Source organism: Hyla sarda, chromosome 2 (assembly GCF_029499605.1).
Source record: "Hyla sarda isolate aHylSar1 chromosome 2, aHylSar1.hap1, whole genome shotgun sequence".
Taxonomy (NCBI): domain Eukaryota; kingdom Metazoa; phylum Chordata; class Amphibia; order Anura; family Hylidae; genus Hyla; species Hyla sarda.
The window spans coordinates 291,906,934-291,918,396 of record NC_079190.1 but is presented as its reverse complement, the minus strand read 5'-3'; the positions used below and the strand labels follow the sequence as shown (position 1 = coordinate 291,918,396).

The window sequence follows — 11,463 nt, the reverse complement described above, 5'->3', positions numbered from 1 at the left end:
CCTCCCACAGCCTTCGTTAACCATTTTATTAAAAGAAAAGAAGAAACTGCAGGTCATCGTCGTAGTCCACCGATTCCGATGTAGTCCTTCGCATTCATGTATCTGAAACGAGAAGAATAACACAAAAAAAATGGGTTAGTACCTGGAGAGCCTAACTTACCACCCCTGTTCCAGCTCCATCATCTTCCTGCATTGCTACAAGTCCAGTGACGGAGCAGGAATGGAGGTGGGTAAGTGGCCTTCTGATCACCGTATCCAGCCATCTATACAGGTGGCCACATACTGCATTAACGTAGCAGAGCGCAACTGCCTCTGCTACTTTTGCAAAACTACAACTTCCATCCTGCCCGGACGGCCTTTGGCTCTCTGGGCATGCTGGGAGTTGTAGCCCCTTCACTTTATGAGCAAGCTAAGCTACACCCCACGCTAAACTCTCTAAACTACACTTCATCTGCCTGTAAAACTAAGCTAGCTACACTACACCCGTGTACAACTACGCCAACTATCGCTAACACTACGCCAACTTCGCTAACACTAAACTAAAGCTACGCTAAAATTAAGCTAACGCTACGCTAAAATCGCGCTAACACTACGCTAACTACTTTATACCTGTGTAAAACTACAACTCCCAGCATGCCTGGGCAGGCTTTAGCTGTCTGGGCATGCTGGGAGTTGTGGTGACTTCACTGCACTACAACTCTCAGCATACCCGGGCAGCCTTCAGCTGTCTGGGCATGCTGGGAGTTGTGGTCCCATCAGCTAAACTACAACTCCCAGCATGCTCGGGCAGCCTTCAGCTGTGTGGGCATGCTGGGAGTTGTGGTCCCTTTGCTGTCTAATCTAAGCTAAACTACAACTCCCAGCATGCCTGGGCAGCCTTTCGCTGTCTGGGCATGCTGGGAGTTGTGGTCCCTTCACTGCACTACAACTCTCAGCATACCCGGGGCAGCCTTCAGCTGTGTGGGTATGCTGGGAGTTGTAGTCCTTTTGCTGTCTAATCTAAGCTACAACTCCCAGCATGCCTGGGAGCCTTTAGCTGTCTGGGTATGCTGGGAGTTGTTGTCCTAAACTTCAACTCCCATGCTGGGAGTTGTGGTGCCTAAACTATGCTAAATTACAACCTCCTACACTAATCTACCTACCTACGCTATTTGCGTAGTGCTGCGCATGCGCAGTACTACTTTAGCTGCGCTCGCTGCTCTACTTTCTGTTCCCCGTTCCCTGAGAGTTAGCAGGGGACGGGGAGTAGAGCAGCGGGCGGGGAGGCAGGTGGTTGACAGCGCTATCTATAGCGCTGGCGATCCAGCGCGCTGGCGGGTGACAATAAAACAGTAAAAGTCGGGCCACAGAGGCCATGAGGGCTCCGTGCAGCTTCAGCTATCACAGGGAGAGGAGATCCTCTCCCTGTGATAGCCAAACTGACACTACCGTGCGCGTCGATGCGTGACGGTTAAATATGTCACGTGACAAGTGTGAGCCAATAGGATGTGATGGAGGCGGAGCATTTCATTCTATGGCAAATTTCATTCTACGGCACTGCACCGGCCGGTTTAAAGGTAAATTACTGCTGTCAGCGGCAAGTCCGGGACCTGTTGCTGCAGCACATAGTATGAAGTACTGGCAGGGGGCCCTGCAGGGGCCCAGACTGTGAGGCCCAGGTGTGACCTGGGCCACTAGGTGGGCCCCCTAACACGCTGGGCCCCTGTGCAGCCGAACCAGCTGAACAGGTGATATGTCCGCCCCTGTGTCCCCCTGTAGATAGATCCCCCTAAATAGTTGGCCCCTAGTAGTTGCCCCCTTTCCCCTGTAGGTAGCAGCCCTAAGTTTGATGCAGCAGCTAAAAGAAGGAGAGGAGGCATGTCAGGGGAGAGTGGTGTGTAGAAACTGGCCAATCCTGCTGAGGGTTTACTACCCTGGCAACGTTTACTACTCTCGCAGAACATCTGCAGTCCCAGAAGATAATGACAGGGTAAAGACTCAACGACTCTTCGCTCTGTCAAGGCTTGGCACTGCAAAGGGGGAGAGGGTCAGCAAAAGGCAGGCGGATGTCTCAAAATCAGGACTGTCCTGCCCAAATCGGGACAGTTGGGTGCAGGGGCGGATCCAGAGTCTAGTCTCGGGAGGGGCACTATTAGAGAATTTTGTGTTGGCGGACAGAAAATAAGGTGTTGCTTAAGGAACTTACAATATTATTAAATGTATCCAGTATAATAATCAAATATACCAATTGCCACAGAATGGGAAAGCGCTAAAGAAGTTTTTACCATTTAAAACTACAACTCCCAGTATGACCTAAGTAGTGGTGAGGAGATGCTGGGAGTTGTTGTTTCACCCATCATTACTGCAAACCAGTAATTACCAGTGATGGGACAGTCAGGACACTACACAATGATATCAGTGACTACAGGTGACGTTTTCTCTATAGTCTTTCCTTATCTAATTCAGATGGTACATACCGCCATGTCCAGCTAAATGTTCTCTCTGCAGAACTTGACGCCCAGACGGCTCTTCACTGTGTCAGCGGATTCTGATCGTCTATATGAAAACAATTATTATTAGAAACCTTCCAAACACTGTATCCTTTGAATATAATACTGGCACACACCCTCTGAATATAATTCTGGCACACTGTACCCTCTGAATATAATTCTGGCACACTGTACCCTCTGAATATAATTCTGACACACTGTACCCACTGAATATATTACTGCCACACACTGTACCCACTGAATATAATACTGCCACACACTGTACCCCTGAATATATTACTGCCACACACTGTACCCCCTGAATATAATACTGCCACACACTGTACCCCTGAATATAATACTGCCACACACTGTACCCCTGAATATAATACTGCTACACACTGTACCCACTAAATATAATACTGCCACACACTGTACCCCTGAATATAATACTGCCACACTGTACACCCTGAGTATGATACTGCCACACACTGTACCCCTGAATATATTACTGCCACACACTTTACCCCTGAATATATTACTGCCACACTGTACCCACTAAATATATTACTGCCACACACTGTACCCACTAAATATAATACTGCCACACACTGTACCTCTGAATATAATACTGCCACACACTGTACCCCTGAATATAATACTGCCACACACTGTACCCCCTGAATAGAATACTGCCTCACACTGTAACCTCTGAATATATTACAACACACTGTACCCCCTGAATATAATACTGCCACACACTGTAACCTCTGAATATATTACTACAACACACTGTACGCTCTAAATATCCCTCAGAATACAATACCGTGATGTATTGTGGCTAATGAAAACCGTACTACCCCAGAAATTCCTTATACTCTCTGCCCCTCATATATAGTATTAATGCCCCATCCTGTGCCCCCACATATAACTATGACCCACCCTGTTCTCCCTCATAATAATGCCCTCTGTCCTGTCCCCCTAGCATATAATGCCCCCCTGTGCTGTGCCTGTCACGATGCCGGCTGGCAGGAGGTGGATCCTCTGTGCCAGAGAGGGATGGCGAGGACCGTGCTAGTGGACCGGTTCTAAGTCACTACTGGTTTTCACCAGAGCCCGCCGCAAAGCGGGATGGTCTTGCTGCGGCGGTAGTGACCAGGTCGTATCCACTAGCAACGGCTCACCTCTCTGGCTGCTGAAGATAGGCGCGGTACAAGGGAGTAGACAGAAGCAAGGTCGGACGTAGCAGAAGGTCGGGGCAGGCAGCAAGGATCGTAGTCAGGGGCAACGGCAGGAGGTCTGGAACACAGGCTAGGAACACACAAGGAAACGCTTTCACTGGCACGATGGCAACAAGATCCGGCAAGGAAGTGCAGGGGAAGTGAGGTGATATAGGGAAGTGCACAGGTGATCAGACTAATTGGAACCACTGCGCCAATCAGCGGCGCAGTGGCCCTTTAAATCGCAAAGACCCGGCGCGCGCGCGCCCTAAGGAGCGGGGCCGCGCGCGCCGGGACAGGACCGACGGGGAGCGAGTCAGGTACGGGAGCCGGGGTGCGCATCGCGAGCGGGCGCTACCCGCATCGCAAATCGCATCCCGGCTGGAGGCGGTATCGCAGCGCCCCGGGTCAGTGGATCTGACCGGAGCGCTGCAGTGAGGAGAGTGTAGCGAGCGCTCCGGGGAGGAGCGGGGACCCGGAGCGCTCGGCGTAACAGTACCCCCCCCCCTTGGGTCTCCCCCTCTTCTTAGAGCCTGAGAACCTGAGGAGCAGACTTTTGTCTAGGATATTGTCCTCAGGTTCCCAGGATCTCTCTTCTGGACCACAACCCTCCCAATCCACTAAAAAAAAGGTTTTCCCTCTGACCTTTTTGGATGCCAGAATATCTTTGACGGAGAAGATGTCCGAGGAGCCGGAAACAGGAGTGGGAGGAACAGATTTGGGAGAGAAACGGTTGATGATAAGTGGTTTAAGAAGAGAAACGTGAAAGGCATTAGGAATACGAAGAGAAGGAGGAAGAAGAAGTTTGTAAGAGACAGGATTAATCTGGCACAAAATTTTGAAAGGACCAAGATAGCGTGGTCCCAACTTGTAGCTAGGGACACGGAAGCGGACATATTTAGCGGAGAGCCATACCTTGTCTCCAGGGGAAAAAATGGGAGGAGCTCTTCTTTTCTTATCCGCGAACTTCTTCATGCGTGATGAAGCCTGTAAGAGAGAATTTTGGGTCTCTCTCCATATGATGGAAAGGTCACGAGAAATTTCATCCACAGCGGGCAGACCAGAGGGCAACGGGGTAGGGAGGGGGGGAAGAGGGTGACGGCCGTACACCACGAAAAATGGGGATTTGGAGGAAGATTCAGAGACTCTGAAGTTATACGAGAATTCGGCCCATGGAAGAAGATCTGCCCAGTCATCCTGGCGGGAGGAAACAAAATGTCGTAAATAATCACCCAAGACCTGGTTAACTCTTTCTACTTGTCCATTGGATTGAGGATGATATGCAGAAGAAAAATTTAATTTAATCTTGAGTTGTTTACAGAGAGCCCTCCAGAATTTAGACACGAATTGGACGCCTCTATCCGAGACGATCTGCGTAGGCAACCCGTGAAGACGAAAAATGTGTACAAAAAATTGTTTAGCCAACTGAGGCGCTGAAGGAAGACCAGGAAGAGGGATGAAATGTGCCATTTTGGAGAATCGATCAACGACCACCCAAATAACAGTGTTGCCACGGGAAGGGGGTAAATCAGTAATAAAATCCATACCAATCAGAGACCAAGGCTGTTCGGGGACAGGCAGAGGATGAAGAAAACCAGCGGGCTTCTGGCGAGGAGTCTTATCCCGGGCACAGATAGTGCAGGCTCGCACAAAGTCCACAACATCCGTCTCCAGAGTCGGCCACCAATAGAAGCGAGAGATGAGTTGCACAGATTTCTTGATGCCTGCATGACCTGCGAGATGGGAGGAGTGACCCCATTTGAGGATTCCGAGGCGTTGGCGTGGAGAAACAAAGGTCTTTCCTGGAGGAGTTTGCCTGATGGAGGCTGGAGAAGTGGAAATCAGGCAGTCAGGAGGAATGATGTGTTGCGGAGAGAGTTCAACTTCAGAAGCATCCGAGGAACGAGAGAGAGCATCGGCCCTAATGTTCTTATCGGCAGGCCGAAAGTGAATTTCAAAATTAAATCGGGCAAAGAACAGAGACCACCTGGCCTGGCGAGGATTCAGCCGTTGGGCAGACTGGAGGTAGGAGAGGTTCTTGTGATCGGTGTAAATAATAACTGGAAATCTTGATCCCTCCAGCAGATGCCTCCATTCCTCAAGTGCTAATTTAATGGCTAGAAGCTCTCGATCCCCGATGGAGTAGTTCCTCTCCGCCGGAGAGAAGGTCCTAGAAAAAAAACCACAAGTAACAGCATGCCCGGAAGAATTTTTTTGTAGAAGGACAGCTCCAGCTCCCACTGAGGAGGCATCAACCTCCAATAGGAAGGGTTTGGAAGGGTCAGGTCTGGAGAGCACGGGAGCCAAAGAAAAGGCAGACTTGAGCCGTTTAAAGGCGTCTTCCGCTTGAGGAGGCCAAGACTTGGGATCGGCATTTTTTTTGGTTAAAGCCACGATAGGAGCCACAACGGTAGAAAAATGTGGAATAAATTGCCTGTAATAATTGGCGAACCCCAAAAAGCGTTGAATAGCACGGAGTCCGGAGGGGCGTGGCCAATCTAAGACGGCAGAGAGTTTGTCTGGATCCATTTGTAGTCCCTGGCCAGAGACCAAGTATCCTAGGAAAGGAAGAGATTGGCATTCAAACAGACATTTCTCTATTTTGGCATAGAGTTGATTGTCACAAAGTCTCTGAAGAACCATACGGACATGCTGGCGGTGTTCTTCTAGATTGGCAGAAAAAATCAGGATATCGTCCAGATATACAACAACACAGGAGTATAAAAGATCACGAAAAATTTCATTAACAAAGTCTTGGAAGACGGCAGGGGCGTTGCACAGGCCAAAGGGCATGACCAGATACTCAAAGTGTCCATCTCTGGTGTTAAATGCCATTTTCCACTCATCCCCCTCTCTGATGCGGATGAGATTATAAGCACCTCTTAAGTCCAGTTTGGTAAAGATGTGGGCACCTTGGAGGCGATCAAAGAGTTCAGAGATGAGGGGTAGGGGGTAGCGGTTCTTAACCGTGATTTTATTAAGACCGCGGTAGTCAATGCAAGGACGTAGGGAGCCATCTTTTTTGGACACAAAGAAAAATCCGGCTCCGGCAGGAGAGGAGGATTTACGGATAAAGCCCTTTTTTAAATTTTCCTGGACGTATTCAGACATGGCAAGAGTCTCTGGGGCGGATAGAGGATAAATTCTGCCCCGGGGTGGAGTAGTGCCCGGGAGGAGGTCGATAGGACAATCATAAGGCCTGTGAGGAGGTAGAGTCTCAGCTTGTTTTTTGCAAAAAACATCCGCAAAGTCCATATAGGCCTTAGGGAGACCGGTCACAGGAGGAACCACAGAGTCACGGCAAGGGTTACTGGGAACCGGTTTTAGGCAGTCCTTGGAACAAGAGGGCCCCCAACTCTTGATCTCCCCAGTGGACCAATCCAGGGTTGGGGAATGAAGTTGAAGCCAGGGAAGTCCAAGGAGAATTTCAGAAGTGCAATTGGGGAGGACCAAAAGTTCAATCCTCTCGTGGTGAGATCCGATGCACATTAGAAGGGGCTCCGTGCGGAAACGTATGGTACAGTCCAATCTTTCATTGTTTACACAATTGATGTAGAGGGGTCTGGCGAGACTGGTCACTGGGATGTTGAACCTGTTGACGAGAGAGGCCAAAATAAAATTTCCTGCAGATCCGGAGTCCAAGAAGGCCATAGTAGAGAAGGAGAAGGCAGAGGCAGACATCCGCACAGGCACAGTAAGACGTGGAGAAGCAGAGTAGACATCAAGGACTGTCTCACCTTTGTGCGGAGTCAGCGTACGTCTTTCCAGGCGGGGAGGACGGATAGGACAATCCTTCAGGAAGTGTTCGGTACTAGCACAGTACAGGCAGAGGTTCTCCATGCGGCGTCGTGTCCTCTCTTGAGGTGTCAGGCGAGACCGGTCGACCTGCATAGCCTCCACGGCGGGAGGCACAGGAACGGATTGCAGGGGACCAGAGGAGAGAGGAGCCGAGGAGAAGAAACGCCTCGTGCGAACAGAGTCCATATCCTGGCGGAGCTCCTGACGCCTTTCGGAAAAACGCATGTCAATGCGAGTGGCTAGGTGAATGAGTTCATGTAGATTAGCAGGGATTTCTCGTGCGGCCAGAACATCTTTAATGTTGCTGGATAGGCCTTTTTTAAAGGTCGCGCAGAGGGCCTCATTATTCCAGGATAATTCTGAAGCAAGAGTACGGAATTGTACGGCATACTCGCCAACGGAAGAATTACCCTGGACCAGGTTCAACAGGGCAGTCTCAGCAGAAGAGGCTCGGGCAGGTTCCTCAAAGACACTTCGGATTTCCGAGAAGAAGGAGTGTACAGAGGCAGTGACGGGGTCATTGCGGTCCCAGAGCGGTGTGGCCCAAGACAGGGCTTTTCCAGACAGAAGGCTGACTACGAAAGCCACCTTAGACCTTTCAGTGGGAAACTGGTCCGACATCATCTCCAAGTGCAGGGAGCATTGGGAAAGAAAGCCACGGCAAAACTTAGAGTCCCCATCAAATTTATCCGGCAAGGATAGGCGTAAACCAGAAGCGGCCACTCGCTGCGGAGGAGGTGCAGGAGCTGGCGGAGGAGATGATTGCTGAAGCTGTGGTAGTAACTGCTGTAGCATAACGGTCAGTTGAGACAGCTGTTGGCCTTGTTGCGCTATCTGTTGCGACTGCTGGGCGACCACCGTGGTGAGGTCAGCGACAACTGGCAGAGGAACTTCAGCGGGATCCATGGCCGGATCTACTGTCACGATGCCGGCTGGCAGGAGGTGGATCCTCTGTGCCAGAGAGGGATGGCGAGGACCGTGCTAGTGGACCGGTTCTAAGTCACTACTGGTTTTCACCAGAGCCCGCCGCAAAGCGGGATGGTCTTGCTGCGGCGGTAGTGACCAGGTCGTATCCACTAGCAACGGCTCACCTCTCTGGCTGCTGAAGATAGGCGCGGTACAAGGGAGTAGACAGAAGCAAGGTCGGACGTAGCAGAAGGTCGGGGCAGGCAGCAAGGATCGTAGTCAGGGGCAACGGCAGGAGGTCTGGAACACAGGCTAGGAACACACAAGGAAACGCTTTCACTGGCACGATGGCAACAAGATCCGGCAAGGAAGTGCAGGGGAAGTGAGGTGATATAGGGAAGTGCACAGGTGATCAGACTAATTGGAACCACTGCGCCAATCAGCGGCGCAGTGGCCCTTTAAATCGCAAAGACCCGGCGCGCGCGCGCCCTAAGGAGCGGGGCCGCGCGCGCCGGGACAGGACCGACGGGGAGCGAGTCAGGTACGGGAGCCGGGGTGCGCATCGCGAGCGGGCGCTACCCGCATCGCGAATCGCATCCCGGCTGGAGGCGGTATCGCAGCGCCCCGGGTCAGTGGATCTGACCGGAGCGCTGCAGTGAGGAGAGTGTAGCGAGCGCTCCGGGGAGGAGCGGGGACCCGGAGCGCTCGGCGTAACAGTGCTCCTCACATATAATGCCCCTGAAATGTTCCCCTCACATGTAATGCCCCTGTAATGTTATAATGCCCCCTGTCCTGCACCCTCAGGGGGCATTTTAAGTAAGGGGCACAAGACAGGGGGGGCATTATAAGTGAGTGGCACATGACAGGGGGGCATTAAATGAGTATGCTTTAAAGTGTCCTCTTCTCACCCCTATAACCCTTTTCTTTTTCCGCATACAGGACTATATGAGGGCTTATTTTTTGTGATGTGATCTGAAGTTTTTGTCTGGACCATTTTTATTTAGATTTTATTTTTTATTTAGTTATTGAATTGACCAAAAATACGCACTTCTGGACTTTGATATTTTTTCATGCTTTCACCTTTCAGTGTGCAACTTAACTATTATATTTTATTAGTTCACACATTTGTGCATGTGGCGCTACCACATATGTTTAGGGTTTATGTATAGGGTTTTCCTTACATTATTTCATTTAAAAAATGGGAACAAAGGGTGATTCAAACTTTTATTAGGCAAGGGGTAAATCACATTTATTACTTTTTTTAAATGTATCTTATCACTACTTCTGGAATGGAAAGATATTTTTGGTGATCCAGTACACCATAGTAAATAATTTTATAATCCTTGATGTCACAATTTCAGAATCCAACACATAATCAACATCAATTAGAATAAAAAATAGCTTTTAATTGAGATGTACTAAAATTAATATATAAACACAATACGCATATAGAGCACAAAACATAAAGAGGGTAGAGGTAACAGGTGAAACCCTAATAAATTCCCTACCTAAATAAATTCCTAACAACTAAGTGAAGGACAAGGGTTAGGGGAATAATTACAATATGTACAATTGGTACAAAAATATATCAACCTCTCTGGCCAACGCGTTTCTCTCCCAGGTTGAGGGGAGTTCATCAGGGATGAGAGGATAATATTCACAATTCACTTAGTGCACAACAAATGCAAAATCATATACAAAAGATGCAAAAACCAATAATGACAATAAGTAAATGATAATACATAGGTCCGGGTCCGTCAGTAATAAGTACCGGTCATATATGTGAGTCTGTTAGTGTCTGGTCAAATACATACACATACATTATCATAGCAGTATTACTATGCAATGTTAGTAAAATAATAATAGATTGACTCCAGAGAGAGAGGATGATGTTCTGTTCAAGATACATGCAGATACACCCCTATGTAGGATGATGGTATTCAATTAAGACCACCAACAGCACACTCTGTTCCTGATATTAAAGCAGATCTCAATTTAACAGACTCCTAAAGGTAATGCCAGTTAAGTATAGGATGTAATGGTATTAGTGTGGTCAGGCACTGATGTACTTCCACAGGGTAGGTCAAGTACTAATAGTCACAATTGGGACCAAAAACCCCCATAGGGCAGGTATGGATGGATAACCACTAGATAGAGGTAGTCCAAAAGGTTCAAAAGACGAAATAGATAATAGATAGCCCAGACCTGGTATTTGTGGATGAAAAGCCTGGACCACGTTGGACGCCGGTCCTGCAGTATTATGTCCCTATATACGTGCTGTGTGTCCTCTGAACTGGCTAGCCCATACTACATATATTATATACGTAATATGGGCCAGGCAGGGCAGAGAACACAGCACAGACATTGGTATATAGTGACATAACACTGAGGGGCTATATACATTAATTGTAGCCTTGACTACTATATACATGCATATATTTATAGCAGCCAGGGCAGTGGTACAGCACAGCTGATGTATATAGCCCCACAGTGTTTCCCAACTAGGGTGCCTCCAGCTGTTGCAAAACTACAACTCTGGTTGGCTGTCTGGGCATGCTGGTAGTTGTAGTTTTGCAACAGCTGGAGGCACCCTGTTTGAGAAACACATGACTGTATATCAATGACTGGCCCATACTGCATATACTATATGTAGTAGGCCAGAGAGGGCACAGCAGTCACTGGTATACAGGTAGTGACGGACATGCCCGGCCACTGGGACTTCACTACAGAGCTCCTCACCTCTGATGGCCGCCCTGCAGATCGGAGACTGTCAGACTGGATGGAGCTCCGCTGGTATGGAGCATACAGGCCGCAGAGGCTGTACAGCTGGCAGGCAGTGTCTTCTCTTCAGCTCTGCGGTGAGCAGCCGGGGTCGGACGAGCAGGGACTATGTTGCAGCGTCCATCAGCTCCCTCTCTTAAAGGAGCAGCAGGAGCTGGAGCAGCGTGTGAAAGGTGAGGGGACAGTGGAGCCGGGGACAGCTCCTGCTCCTCAGTAATAGGGGCAGCAATCTGGGGGGGGGGGAGTAATTGCCCCATTGCCCCCCACCCTGGATCCGCCACTGGTTGGGG

At 49.5% G+C, this 11,463-nt stretch overlaps 1 long non-coding RNA gene across 1 annotated transcript; it reads right to left on the bottom strand.

The window, feature by feature from the left end:
• On the bottom strand, window positions 1–11,240 carry LOC130356245 (uncharacterized). Its single transcript, XR_008888818.1, has 3 exons — window positions 11,132–11,240; window positions 2,457–2,535; window positions 1–102 (listed from the first exon to the last, which is right to left on the bottom strand). It is a non-coding gene; the product is annotated as an uncharacterized LOC130356245 (long non-coding RNA).
• Between the last annotated feature and the right edge of the window lie 223 nt (window positions 11,241–11,463).